We start from the raw sequence: 15,481 nt of genomic DNA, 5'->3' as shown, positions 1-15,481 counted from the left end.
TTACTGAGGGATAACTGTTGATTTGCTGCATGGATAGTCTAAATGGAAAAGCAGTCAGATACTTCTTTTTGTCACTCCAGATCAGGTGCTAAAGGGCAAAATGAAGGTTGCATTGGATTATTTTTATATTGCCATTTTTTGGCCCTACTTAAGCAACATCATGAGTTTCATTTTAAAGGGAATATAGAAATAACTATATAGGTTTACATATTAAAATGCATAAAATTTTCACTGTGCAGTCTAAGCCTTTTAACAGGCAAGCATGATTTTTCTACTTGTCTTGTATCTGTTAGATCCCTCCCCTCTTTGATTGCACATCCTTTCCCTCCTGCTCTAAATAGAACTGCATTTTACTGATCATTTGCCAGGAGAAAGTGCTGGGGTTTATGGGGATGTTGGAAACATCACAAAATATAGGCTATACAGCAAACACTCAGCTTTCAAATTAATTTAGAATTTTTCCCACCCCCTGGAAGCTGCCATATTGATGCACAAGATATCTTTCTGTGGCTCTTTGTGTGGAACAAACATTTAGTAACAAACTGGTGTGCGGTCCATCAGTAGTCAAAGTTCTTGTTATCAAACCATTCAAGTAATGGCCATGTCAACTGTCCCAAATATTGTTTTACTTGCAGCCTCAACTGTCACTTAATTATTGTCTCATTTCATTTAAACTACATGCTGTAAGAACATCTTTGTACTCTAAGCAAAAGAGAACAGTTGAGAACACTTTTATCACTTATAAAGTGATAAAGTCAGAAAGTGAGACTCAAAAAGATAGGGGCACTTGGAAGCATTTTTCCTTTTATATATTTTCAAGTTAATTATATTACTTAATAAGAAAGATTATGCACAAAACCTTTGGATACAGACAGGAAATTTGTATATAATAACCAGTTTTTCAAAATATATTGATTGCCTACTGATAGTTGAGAATTTTCTTTGGGGATAAGGAAATACCTGGAACTATATATTATTTTTTATAAAATATCATTTAATCATTGCTTGCATGATGACAGTCAGTCAGAGGCTGTAAATGGAATCTAGTGTGAACCAATTTGGCCAGTGTTTCCCTTAATTATATAGACCGAGCCAAATACTGGATTGAGACTATATTTTTTGTGGTTTTGAAATCCTCACTGCTGTGCACATTTCAACAAATTGTCACCCTCAGAAACTTTAGTGAGGTCAGTGGAGAAAAAAAAAATAATAATTGTGGACAAGCATGAGTTCATCTCAACTGATTTAAAGCAATTGTCTGGAACATCAGGTCTTTCATGACAGCTTTAAGACAATCCTCCTGCTTTTCCCAGACAGTATATATCATGCAACAAGAACTCCATGATGACTTTGAGTGGGTCACCATGCCCACATAGCACTGTGCATTACTGGGAGGAGGTGTTAACTTGTTCTCTTAACAAGTTGTGGGTGCATAAACAGGAGATGGTGACTGAACCAATAATCCTTCCCTCAAAGCATTGTCAATGAGAGTACCATACTAACAAGATATGGTTTAATTCCAGTTTGCTGAAGCAAAGTCCTGAGGAGGTTTCACTGAGTTCTTTAGACTTGTCTTTTTTTTTTTTTCTCTCATCTTTCTGTTCTTGGGGAAAAAATGTTTCTATTTTGTCCTTTTTGTTTGTTTGTATGTTGTTTTTAATCCAGGTCTCCCATCGATTTGTCACAAGACATACAGGCTGACAATGCACTGACCTAGAATACAGAAAGTGTTCTTCCCCTTCCTGATGAAGAAACAGCAGATGAAAAATAAACATAGAAATAGAAGTGGGGGAGGAGAGACAAAAATATTCAACTTATTAACAAAAAAAATAAAGGATTCATAGACGAAAATTTATTCCTTAGAAAATGCTGAAGTTTCACAAGGGATACACTTCTCCCAGGAGGAATAACAGATTGGATTGTAATCCTTGATATGAAAGAATTATTATTACCATCATATGATATATTGATGAAGTATGACTGAGAAAATAAAAACCAAAAGCAAAATATAGATAAATAAATGAATATTTTCATCTTAAGAAATAAGACTACATTTGTTACACAGGGGTTTTATACATTTTTTTGTTTCTCTTCTAGATCTTTTATTGTCTGCATTAAGGACAAAATGAAGGAATGTCTGTTTTATTTTTATGTGGGATGTGTCTCAGTGAACAGAGCACAGTGGTCACTTGAATTTTCATAGTTCAATTTATTAGAATGTGATCAAAAAGCTTGACATCATTTGGACAAGAAAGGTCATTCCCATGCCTTGTATCTATTAATGAAGTACTGCAGAGCTCAAAAGAGAGATAATTATGCTGTTCTGTGAGAGGTTCATGAAATTTCATTAGCAAAGTTTTTTACCAGCTCACATACAAAGTAAAATAAATTAAAATTAAAGTCATTTGGTAACTATTTATTTTTTTTTTTTAAATGTATACAGTCTTTTTAGAAAGAAGGACAACTAAAAATTATAAAGCATGTCAGCAACTCTAGGAAGAATTTCCCAGGAGCCTAGAAAAACAGAGATCGAAATAAAAATGTATAAATATTTTTAGAGTGTAGAAGATGCTCCATATAAAATGGAATTAAAATGAGACCTCATTGTTTAAGCTGTTTGAACATGTGAATGGCAAAGGTTTAGTGATATGTCTTTGTGCTAGCTTTCAGTACAACTAATGTGTGTCTATGCATTATACTGCAGTACTTCTACTCTCAGGACTGTGTTCCTGTAAGGTGTTTAAAATAAAGCTAATGTTACACTATTTTTGATCCTGAGAGAAGCTCAGATTCAGGGGTGAGATTACCTGGTCTTGGTTGACAGAGACAAAATATGTGAAATAAGGGATTCCTGAATTATTTCTAAATCAGTGACAGAGCCAAAAAGAATCGTGCCCAGTTTTTACTCAGTTTTCTCATGTGACATTTAGTCTTTATATTCCCTTTTGCCAATGCATTAGTTTATAGGAGAATGCATGGATATTTTTTCCCAAAGGCAGAAATCACACCAAATACTTCCCTAACATAATGTAATTTACTAATGTATTGCTCTCCATCAGAAATATCTCTACTTGTTTTGTATAATTCTAGCTGGATTCATATTTATCAGAAATATAAACAGCTGCAAAAAGATTTGCTTTCCTAAGACCTCTGTGTCTCATTATGACAGTGAAGATGTCCTGATGGATTTCATGATCTCACAGGATACAGGCCAAGCAGAAACCAGTAACATGGTCCTGAATCCTAGTAAACTTTTAATTGTTTAAAGAACTAGCAGATGGGTCCTCCTGGGAAACTGTCCTCAGGGAAAAAGAATCAAAAAAGAGGTGGCAGCCATTTAAAGACATTTTCCTTAGAGCACAAAAACTCTTGATTCCTGCTTATAAGAAATACGGTAAGGAAGGCATGAGACTAGGATCTGCTGGTCAAAATGAAACTTCGAAATGCATTGCCTTTGGAAGCAGAGAGATGCATTCTACCAAAACATGGGATACTGCCTGTGAGAGTAAGGATGGGACCAGGATAGCTAAAGCTGAAGCTAAATTTGGCAAGTGATGAGAGGAGTAAGAGGAACTTCTACAGATACATTAGTCAGAAAAAGAAGGTGAAAGAAATTGTGCCCTTGGGATAAATGCGATGGACAATCTGGTGACAACTGACACAGAGAGGACAAGTTACTGAGCAAGGTTTTTCCTTCATTTTTCAATTGTTATTGCTCTTTCCACAGCTCACGAGTGGACTGAGAGAATGAAGTCCCTACCCATCATAGGAGAAGTTCACATCTGAGACCACTTGAGCAGGCTGCGTAAATCCATAAGAACCAATCAGATGCATCCCAGGATCCTGAGAAATCTTGGTAGATGTTACTATTCCACTCTCCATCATATTTCAAGAGTCATGGCAGTCAGGTGAAGTCCTGCAGTGCCTGGTAAAAGGGAAACATCATGTCCTTTTTTTAAAAAAGGAAGACCCTGGGGACTACCAGCCAGTCAGCCTTACCTCTGTGCCTGGTAATATCATAGAAGAGATCCTACTAGCAGCCATGTCAAGGCATGTGGGTGATAGGTATGTGTTTAGAGACAGCCAACGCAGCTTCACCAAGGGAAAATCTTGCTTGACTATTCTGTTGGCATGTTAGAGCTGACTGTGTTGGTGAGTAGTGGAAGATGTACAGATGACATTCACCTCAGATTCTGCAAGGCTTTGAATACAGCTCCTCCAACACTGTTGCTGCTAAATCAAAGAGATGTAACAGGCTGCCCAGAGAAGTTGTGGAGTCTCTTTCTCTGGGGACATCCAAAACCTTCCTGCTTGTGTGTCTGTGTGGCCTGCCCTAGGTGATCCTGCTTTGGTGGGGTTGATTGGACTTGATGATCTCTGGAGGTCTCTTTGAATCTCTAACATTCTGTGATTCTGTTATTCTGTCATTCTATGATGAGAGTTTGAAAGATGTACTTTCAAGTGGAAAAGGAATTGTGGGCTGAGCACAGTCAAAATGTTACAGTCCACAGCTCAATATCCAGACAGAGATCAGTGATAAGTTGTGTTCCTTGGGGTCCACACTGAGACTGGTATTGTTTAATATATTCATCAGTTGTATAGACAGTGGAATTGAGTGAACACTCAACAGCTTTGCTGATAACACCAGGTTGAGTGTTGCAGTTGCTCCACTTGGGAAAGGATATCATCAAAGTCACTTTTATAGGCTTGAGGAGTGGGCCCATGTAAACCTCATGAGTTTCAGCAAGGTCCAGTGTAAGGTCCTGCACCTGGGTTTGTTCAATCATCAGTATCAATTCAGGCTGGCTGATGAATTGATTGAGCACAGCCCTAGAAAGAAGTACTTGGTCATATTGATAGATAAAAGGTTGGACATGAGCAGGCACTGAATCCAGAAAGCCAATTGTATGCTGGGCTGCATAAAATTAAAAAGACTGGCAGACTTAGGGAGGTTATCTCTGCTCTGCTGTGCTGGGATCCCATCTAGATCATTGCCTCCAGCCCTGGGGGTTCTCCTCACAAGAAAGATATTAAACTGTTAGACCAGGTCCAGAGGAGGCCACAAAAGTCATCATGGGTATGGAACACCTCTCCTATGAAGAAAGGCTGAGACAATTGTGATTTTTCAGCCTGGAGAAGCAAAGGTTATAGTGAAAACTTGTTGTGGCCTTTCAATAATTAAATGGACCCTATAAGAATGAGAGAGACATTTTCCCAAGGTCTGTAGTGACAGGATAAAGAGCAAAACTTTAAAGAGGGTGGGTTTAGATTAAATATAAGGAAGAGGATCTTTATAATGAGGGTTGTGAATGCTCCAGCACTGAAAGTTTTCACAGCTAGGTTAGATGGTGCTTTGAGCAACCCTCATATAGTAATATATGTTCCTGTTCATGGCAGGGACATCGGACTAAATAATCTTTAAAGGCCGCTTCCAACCCAAGCCATTCTGTGATTCTATGACCATGCAGTTAACTATTCTTTGTGTCTGCCCTCCTTTGAGCAGTCCATCATAAATTTAGTATTGTATATGAAACCTCTTATACAGCACAACTTCTATGCATTAATAATAACACAGTGCACTGTGTCTGGAGGGCTGTCTCTGAAGGGGGTTGGGAAGTGACTCATTAACCTGTCTGGAGGATGCTGAGTATGGGCAACTTTAAATTGCTGAACTTACCAAGAAGAATACAATATCACAGTGCTGAATTAAGTCATCTTCAGGGCATCTTGTCAATGCCAGCAGATCCTCAGGTGACAACTTTTCCCACTTTCTGACTGTTCTTACTAAGAAGTTTGGTTCTATTAATGAAGCAGTAACTTTGAATTTATGAGTTCTAGATTAATTTCTTGTACCTCTGTAGATTTTTGTTGCAACCTTGGACAGACCTTTTACAAAAAGATTTTTAAAAGTATTGAACATCTGCAGCTGTAAAGACGTGCCTAGTGTTTTAAATGGGACACAGACATCTTTGAAAATGTCACAGAATACCAAATATTTTATTCTCAAATCTCCCTTTTATTCTTTTCATTCCTCAGTTGCTCATCAGTAGATTTGAGATGAGCACTCTCCTGTCTCATGGGATACAAATCCTTTAGAATTGTGATATTTTTTCGTATACCTAGATGAAAAAATAAGAGGTTGGAAAGTTTTAATGTGTTAGGTAGCAGAAGTGTACATCATTCTTAGTTATCTCAAAAAATCACACATTACAATACTTATTTTATCACAGTAGGACAACTTTGAAATCTCCAAGCTCTGTATTTATCAAAAAAATATACTGCATAAAAAGGACTTTTCTGTACGCTGAAAACACTATTTATGACAGCAGTTCTCAAAAAAGCAGATGTATTCATATAAGTATATATATATATACACTAAATGGCACACTATAAAACCATAGGTATGTAAAAGGAAATTACCAATAAAATTATATCAGAAATTGATAGTGGCATTTAGTAGCACAGGTCTAAGGACAAAACAACCAAATACAGATGAAATATTCTGTTTCTGCAAAAAGGGTATTTGCATGATCTTTCTGGCTTGGAGCATGATGAAGCAACAGATCAATATCTTCTTCTGCCAAAGATTACAAATCCTTGTGACAGTGAAATCCTTTTTCCAAGAGATGACAATAATTATGTTTTTGCGTAATTGGTTCTAGTGATGCTTGTGCAATTGCAGTGTGCCTTTGTAATCATTATCTTTTCATGAGCAGAACGGAGCAATATGTGGAAAGGTTAGTGAAAAAGGCTGTTTTGTAGGATAATAGCATATCAGAGCATCTGAACTTGAAAGCAATGCCCTTTGATGCAGAAAGAGTTATCTGTCTAAGTCTGTCATAATCATAACTATCTCCATCCTTTTCATTTGCACTAAGTGCTTAGCAGAAAGCATCTCTTCCACACTCTGCATTTCTGTGTGTATTTGTAGTTTTTGTTCTTTGCTCAATTGTTTTGCTACTTAAGTGTCAGCTTAATCCATATTTGTTGACTAGGCTTTGTGTATGTTTGTGTCTAAGTGCACTGTTATTTAGTTAAAGTGAAGTGAGGCTCTCCTACAGAGTGAGGTTATTCTGCAAGTAGGAGAAGAATTCACCACATCTTCTCTTCCTACCTCCATATAATTCCTTTCCAAGACCACATGTTGGCTATTGATGGAGAATACAAGAACAGCTAGGCAGGAGATTCAGTGGACTGTATAAACCTTAGCTTCTGCCTTCAACAAGGACAAATGTGAGGCCCTGTGCCTGTTCTGGGGCAATCCCTGGTATCAGTACAGGCTGGGAAACGAAGACATTAAGAGCAGCCCTCTGGAGAAATACTTGTAGATACTGATGAATGAAAAATGGGACATGAACCAGCAATATGTTCTCACAGCCCAGGAAGCCATATCCCGGGCTGCATCAAAGAAATGTGTCCAGTAGTCTGAGGGAGGTGATGTTCCTGCTCTGCTCTACTGAGACCCCACCTGGAGTACTGTGTGCAGCTCTGGAGCTCTCTGCATGAGAAAGACAACATCCTGTTAGGTTGGCTCAGAGGAAGGACATAAAAATGGTCAGAGGGGTGGAACCCTTCTATGAAGAAAACCTGAAAGAGCTGGTGTTCAGCCTGAAGAAAAGAAGGCTCTGGGTACACCTTTCACTATACAAAGAGGGTTTACAAGAAAGATGGAGAGAGATTTCTTACCAGGTCCTGTGCAACAGGACAATGGGTGATGGTTTTAAACTTACAAATAGAGTAGCCTTTGGACTAGATATAAGGAAGAAATTTTATACAGTGAGGGTGGTGAAACATTGGCACAGGTTTCTCAGGGAGGTAATGGAGGCCCCATCCCTGGAAATGTCCAAGATCAGCTTGGACAGGGCTCTGAGCAATCTGACCTAGTCAAAGATGTCCCTGCTCACGGCAGGGGGGGTTGGAATAGATGACCTTTAAAGGTCACTTCCAACCCAAAACATTCTATAATTCTGTGTCAAAACATTGAGTAAGTTGCTCAGTTTGCTGAACTGACTGAAAGCCAACCCAGAAAAAGTACCAACAACAACAACAAAATAGTTTTCTTTTAAATCAAATTAGTGAGTTAGTTATCTCACAGGAGTCTTACCACTGGAGCCCCATAAAAGACAGGGCTGGTGTGCATGTGTAAGGAAGAAAGAGAGAGCAGAAATAGCCTTTTTTGGAGTTAGTTCCTATTATAGATTGATTCAGCTGGCTGTAAAACTACAGAATTAGGTCAGACTTCACTTAAGCATAATTTTGTGTTCTCTTTGTAGTAAGCAACAAAGGGAGTAGGATATTTTTTATTAAAATATACTTAAGCATATATTTTTTAAATACAAGAATTTTAAGCAGATTTCTCTTTAGAACTTCTTGGTATTCCACTTATTATAATACTTTATAAGCTACTCCCAATGGTTGTATTCATGAATAAGGGCCACTAGAGATTAAAAGAAAAGCTCCTGAAGGGAAGACATTCCACATAACGGGCAGGCTGGGCTAATACTAGAATACATGTTCTGACCTGGACAGAAATGTGATTGAGGTTTTACAAATTGCTTTCCCTTTCTTATATCTTAGCTCTGACAGCTGTAAAGCGGAAATAATTATATAGGCTTCCTCTGAAACAACATCCAGATTTGTGAGAACAAAGAGTGCTTTTGTAGAGATGTGTATGACTAACAGTAATTAAGCCTTGCTGAGGGTAATGGAAGGAAAAGGACCTAGGAATGAGCTGCGGTTGAATCCCTTTTCTTTTTATTTTTTTTTTCCCCCAGTACAACACTTCCTTTTGCTTATCACTGATGAAATATGGAAGAAAAACATAGTTTAGGCAACTGGAGTGCTTAATCCCATGTCCAGTTTTAGAGATATAAGAGGTTCTACTGTTGTTATTGACATGGTCTGCATGGTAAGGTCACATGTCAGCAAAGACTGATGGATGAGTTGATGATGAAAAGCTGTCTTTGAAGTGAGTTGGCAATCATTTTTTTTTTTTTTTTTGGTGGTTAGAATGTGGCCAACAACAGCTTGCCCTATATTGTGTTCCTTAAAAGAAAAGTCAGCCTTAAAATTCTGTCTTGTAACCTCCTATCACTGTCCATCTCACTGAACAAGATGCGCATTCAACTGAACACACAGGAAAACTGAGTAACAAACAATAAAGCTAACAGTACATAAAGCAGTTTGTGGCAGTAATAAAGCTGATAGGATTTGATGTAAATAGCACCGAGTTTGCAGCATATATGATGAGAGTTTGCTTACATCAGATGTCTTGAGTATCCATTAAATGCACAAGACCCTTTTCAGACAGCTATGCCAATTCATGCCAGAACAAAAGAACAAAAACACTGTGGATTCTGGAAAAAAGTTGAGGATTATGAAATGAAATTCTAGTAGATTTGATCTGTTGAGTGTTCTGTTATATATTTTTTAAGATTGATTGCAAAATTTTGATGAATTCTGACATGTTTATTTGTTCCTTCCTCAGCACAACTAAAATAACCAATAAACACAAAAAAATTCTCCTGCAGAGCCTGTGCTATTATTTTTCTTCCAGGTTTTGAAAGCCTGGCTTTTGGATGCACAATTCATTATTTATTTTATGGGTGATAGTAAAAATAAGTAACTAACTAACTAGGTATGTGTCCTCTCAACCTCAGCACGAATAGACCTGCAGGCATTAGTTTATTTGAAAAATGTTTATGGCTTTTGTAAGGCACTTTTGGGTAAACTTTACAATGGTCGTTGAAAGGACACTGAAAAACTGTTACATTACGACAATATTATAGCGATGTTCCTGCATTGCAATGACTGGAATTTCAGGTAAATCCTACTTTGGTTTTGTTAGCAGGTCTTTTAAACTAGAATATCTCCATTCTGGTAAATTAGCATCATGTGTATATAATGGCTAATTCACTTGTCTCCCTACAGTGACTGTATTTATGTGATGAAAACATATGCAACATCTAACTAGAGCAGGCCTATAAGAGAAAAAATCATTTTGTCAGCATTTCAACACATAACACCACATTTGCTGGGGTACTTAAAGAGCTCCTGCATTATGTTTGTGGTATGCTTCATAAACTGCATTTAGTAAAGCAGTAAAGAATAATGGTAAACAGATTAGGTTGCTATGGAGTATGAGTCGATTCAAAATTATTTTATATAATGGGATAGAGAAGATGATCCAAAGAAAGGAGTGGATTCTGTTGGTACGTGAAGTGTGCAGTGTGATGTGGAATAGAAAACAATAAGATGGCTGAACAGGTCCACCCCAAGAGCATGCACACCAATAATCTCAGTGTTAGGAGTTGGATGGGACTTCTGGAGATCATCTAGTCCAGCCTCCCTGCCAGATCAGATTCACCTAGAGCAGGTTGCACAGGATGGCACTCAGATGGATTTTCAATTACTCCAGAGATGGAGACTCCACCATATCTCTAGGCAGCCTACTCTAGTGCTTTAGCACCCTCAGAGCAAAAAAACCCCAAAAAATAAATTCTTCTCATGTTTAGGTGGAACTTCCCATGTACAGCTTTGTGCACATTGTGTCTTGTCCTATCACTGGGCACCTCTGAAAAAAGACTGGCCCCATCCTTCTGACACCCATCCTTTGTGTATTTATAAACATTGATAAGATGCTCTGCCAGTCTTCTCTCCAGGTTAAAGAGACTCAAGTGCCTCAGTCATTCATCATAAAACAGATATTCCAGTCCTCTAATAATTTTTCTTGTCCTTTGCTGTGCCCTCTCAAGCAGTTCCCTGTCTTTCTTGAGCCAGGGATCCCAGAACTGGACACAGTATTCCATATGAGCTCTCACCAGGGCAGGGTAGAGGGGGAGGAGAAACTCCCTTGATCTGCTGGTCACACTCTTCTTGATACACGACAGGATTCCATTGACTTTCATGGCCACAAGGGCACATTTCTGGCTCATGGTCATCCTATTGCCCACCAGGAGTCCCAGGACTTTTTCCACAATGCTGTTTTTCCAGCAGATCATCCCCTAACCTGTACCGATATGTGGTGTTATTCTTCTCTAGGTTCAGGACCCTACACTTGTCCTTGTTGAATTTCATAAGGTTACTCTGCCCGACACTCCAGCCTGTCCAGGTCACACTGGATGACATCACAGCCTTCTGGTGTGTCAGCCACCCCTTTCAGTTTTGTGTCATCAGCAAACTTGCTGAGGGTACGCTCTGTATCTTCATCTAGGTTGTTGATGAATATTGAACTAGACTGAGCCCAGTACTTACCTCTGGGGTATACTACTATTATGGAGCTTCAACTAGACTGTGCCACTGACCACCACCATCTGAGTGCTATCTTTCACCCAGTTTTCAATCCACTCTGTTGTCCATTCATCTAACTCACCCTTTCTTATCTTTCCTGTGAAGATGCTATGGGAAATGGTGTCAAAAGCCTTACTGAAGTCAAGGTAGACTATGTCCCTTGCCTTCCCCTCATCTGTCTATCCAGTCATGACTTCCTAGGAGGCTATCTGATTAGTCAGGCATTACTTCCCCTTGGAGAATCCATGTTGACTACTTGTCCTCCACATGGTTTGAGATGACACCCAGAACAAGCTGCTGTTCACCTTTCCAGGGATGGAGGTGAGGCTGACTGGCCTGTAGTTTCCTGCACCTTTCTTCTTGCCTTTTTTGAAGACTGGAGAGACATTTGCTTTCTTCCAGTCCTCAGGCACCTCACCTGTTCTCCAGGACCTTTCAAAGATGATGGAGATCAACCCAGCAATGACTTCTGCTTCCTCAGCAGTCACAGGTGAATCCCATCAGGACCCATGAAGTGCCTAAGGGACATAAATGAGGGGGAAGTTCTCATAACTTTTCAGGAAAATGTTAATGACTGGGGATCCATCTGAAGTCCTGCATGCTAATTAATGCTTGGAGAACGATGACTGATGTCATGACAAGGCTAATCTTGATTGTCTTTAAAGGTCATTATGATCGAGGGACATTCTTGAGGACTAGAACAAGAATCACTCCTAAATCTACCCTCTGTCAAACTGTACTTAATCCCACTGTGTCAGTTGTGGATGAAGACATTAAAGAGTTTCAGTCCCTGTACAGACCCTTGAGGGACACAACTCATTACTGATTTCCCCTTGGACATTGAACCTTTGACTGTAACTCTTCAGAAAGAGACATCCAGCCAATTCATTATCCATTTAAGAGTCCATTCATTAAACCTTTATCTCTACATTCTAGTGGTAAGAATGTTGCATGAGACTATACAAAAGGCCTTACAGAAGTCCAAGCAGATGACATCAGCGCTCTTCCCTTGTTCACTGATGCAGTCACTTCATCATACATTAGTCAGACACAATTTGCACTTGTTAAAGATCAAGGGATGTGATACTGTCTCTCTGCTTTAGTGGGATAGATCTAGCATGCTGTGTCCAGGGCTCATGGTGGGACCTTAAAATCTCTAGCAGTCCCTTCCAACTTCAACTATTCTGTAAACCCATGGTAATTTAATGGAATCTTTTATTCAAAATTGTCCTATATAAACATAATTTTGTGTGGAAAACTATCCACAGGAATCATGAAAACTGCATAATGATCAATTTCAACATCACAAGAACATGATTAGAAGAGTGCTGATATGCTAGAGTTCTTTTGTAGAAACTGTAGTGATTATGCAAAGATGATTTTACAGGAACTTATGAAAAATTCAACACAAAGAGATCTTGGAAGCATCAGTAAGGCAGAAAAGAAAAAGCAAGAAGTCAAAGGAAATAATGTTGCATTTGCCTTGGGACAATGCAAGTTAATAAATGTAAGGAAAATAATATTTTAAAAGGAGAGAAAACACTATCAGATAAAACCAAGATAATTGTTATAGATATCAGAAGCAATGATGCAACTAAATAGGAAAGAATTATGTGAGATTATGCCGCTTTCTCTGAGACCTTGCATCACAAAAGAAAGACACCTGGTGAGATAACATCTGGCACACTCACAGATATATGGATTTCAAGGTCACTTTTATCGTTTAGTCTGATCATACTCCACAAGAAACTTTGAGTTCTAACATCCAATTTCTTGTCATGCAAGTTTCCTCTTGAAAGCTTCTTGGAAGTTCAAATTTCAATATTGCACTGAACTTGTTAGGACATGAGACAGAACCACCAGTTAGGAAGCTGAACATATGTTGTGATTTTGCTCTTAACTCGCTAGATTCAGAAAACAAAGGGCTTAACATCTGGAAATAAGTGGTGCCAAAAATACATGTGTAGGGGGAAAGAAATACAAGGTCCATAAAGATGAAGGTCATAGTACCACAGTACATTAGAGACTGGAAGGGACCTCAAAGAGATCATTGAGTCCAACCTCCCTGCCAAAGCAAGATCACTTAAGGTAGTCTGCACAGGAAAGCATCCAGGTGGTTTTTAAATGTGTCCAGAGAAGGAGACTCCACAACCTCCCCAGGCAGCCTGTTCCAGTGATCCATCACCCTCACTGTAGAGAAGTTTCTTCTCATGTTGAGTTGAAATCTTCTATGTTCAAGCTTGATCCCACTGTTTCTTGCATTGTTACTGTGCACCACTGAAAAGAGCTTGGCCCACGAGATGAAGGAAATATCCTAGGTGAAGGAAATATCCTAGAAGTGAGAAGAGGTCTGAGACATGGAAGAGGTGCAAGAAGAGGAATCCATGAGGGACCTCATTGAGTAGCATTTGTGACTTGTGACTGTGAGTAGCAACACAGCTTGGGCCAACACGACTTTGTGCTTGAGCATTGTGGGCCAGCAGTGCAGAGAAATTAAGACTTGTGAACATAGCATTGTAGGGAAGAGTGAGTGAGTTACATAATCGAGTTGTGAAAAAATCCAACCTCCTAGCTTTTTAAATAAACCCCATAGTACATGATCACTATATTTGAATTTAGGGAAAAACAAAACAAACCAAACAAAATCTATTTTGCATGAAGTAGATTTCTCCTTGAGTTACATGAGTGGAAACCAAAAACATACTTATGGTCATTGTTTTAAACTAAAATTGTAAGAGATATAAGAATATCAACAAAACATAAAACCTGTATAATGATCAATAGGGGAAGGAGAAGATGCAGAGACTTCAAGCATCCACCAGAACCATTGTCTTACTCCGAAGTACAAACATAATAGATATTTTCTCTTCCAAAAGTGAAATTGCATTATCAAATGTATAGAAGGATATCTAATCTCCATTAAAAAAAGCTATAAAGAGACTATCAAGGACCAAGCTCAAGCTTTTACCCACTGACAACATGTAATGCCACAGTTAGCCCTCTACAGAAATTCAGCCCAGCTTTGGAAGCTGCTTTTAACTTCTGGGTGTGAGTTTCATCTTCTATGTTTAAAAATCCTTCAGAACACTTTGAGCTTGTTTTTGTGTGCCCTAAATCCACAAAGTTGTCTAATTACAACCCTGTAAGAGTTGTGTGTTTGTCCTCTGTGCATAGAGAAAGACCCAGAAAGTGTGATTAATTCCGTGGACTGGGATATAACTTGATAATTTTTAGACACAGTGCAGATACCTGCATTTGAGTTAGTTGTATGGGCTCCAAAAGAAGATAACCAGAAACTGTAGGTTTGCAGTTAATTTGATATATACTAGAGTTTTCCTTTAGTAATGAATCATGAGCTACTTATTTATAGCCATTAAAATAAAGGGAAACCAGAAAAGTAGGTTTATATGAAATATTTACCTTGGGAATATATCAGTATGAACTTTATATTGTAGTGGTTTAAGATTCATAAGCAAATGATACAATATGGATCATCCTGGTGCAGAGTACAAGAAGTGACTTCAGTATGCACCAGGAGCTCACAGTGCTCCAGTTCACTGAGGATCACCTTGAGGTACATCCCTGTATTTCTGTACAAGACTGTAATGTACATGGATGTACTCAAACCTCTCCTAGAACTAGCCCCTCTGACCTCACTGTCTTCTTTGTAAACTATTGCAGTGCTTGATTACTCTAATTGCTTTGAAACTGTGCTTTATAACCTCTGTTTTCAACTTAGGGATGTATAATTCTAATTTGGTCTCACTGTTCACTGAATCCTGTTAAAAATCTTTCTCTGCACTCACCTCATTATTAGATGCAGTGCCAAACAGAATTTCTTTAATAAGCTGAATAGACTGAACTCCTAAAGATTTTCAAGATAAAATATGATGCATAGACCATTTTTGCTGCTGTCCTTCTGCCATCTCCCTTCGTGCATGAGTATTTTTCTACATCCTTTTAAAATCTGAAGTGCAGAACTGCAGAACTGTTGGGGATCTTGGCAAAGCAATTGTCAAGAGGCAATTGTGTATGAAGACAAGGCAATTTCTTTATTTTTGTTCAACAGCTCTGCTTTTCTTACTTCTGAGAATGATTTTAGTCCTTTCTATTACAGCACTTCACTGCTAGCATATCGAGATGATACTCTGTTGTTGAACAAAAGAGACTTTTTCCTCTGGCTTGCTGCTTT

This window comes from Melanerpes formicivorus, unplaced genomic scaffold (genome assembly GCF_026170545.1).
Source record: "Melanerpes formicivorus ecotype bairdi unplaced genomic scaffold, bMelFor1.0.p_v2 SCAF_32, whole genome shotgun sequence".
Taxonomy (NCBI): domain Eukaryota; kingdom Metazoa; phylum Chordata; class Aves; order Piciformes; family Picidae; genus Melanerpes; species Melanerpes formicivorus.
This window is presented reverse-complemented; position numbering follows the sequence as displayed.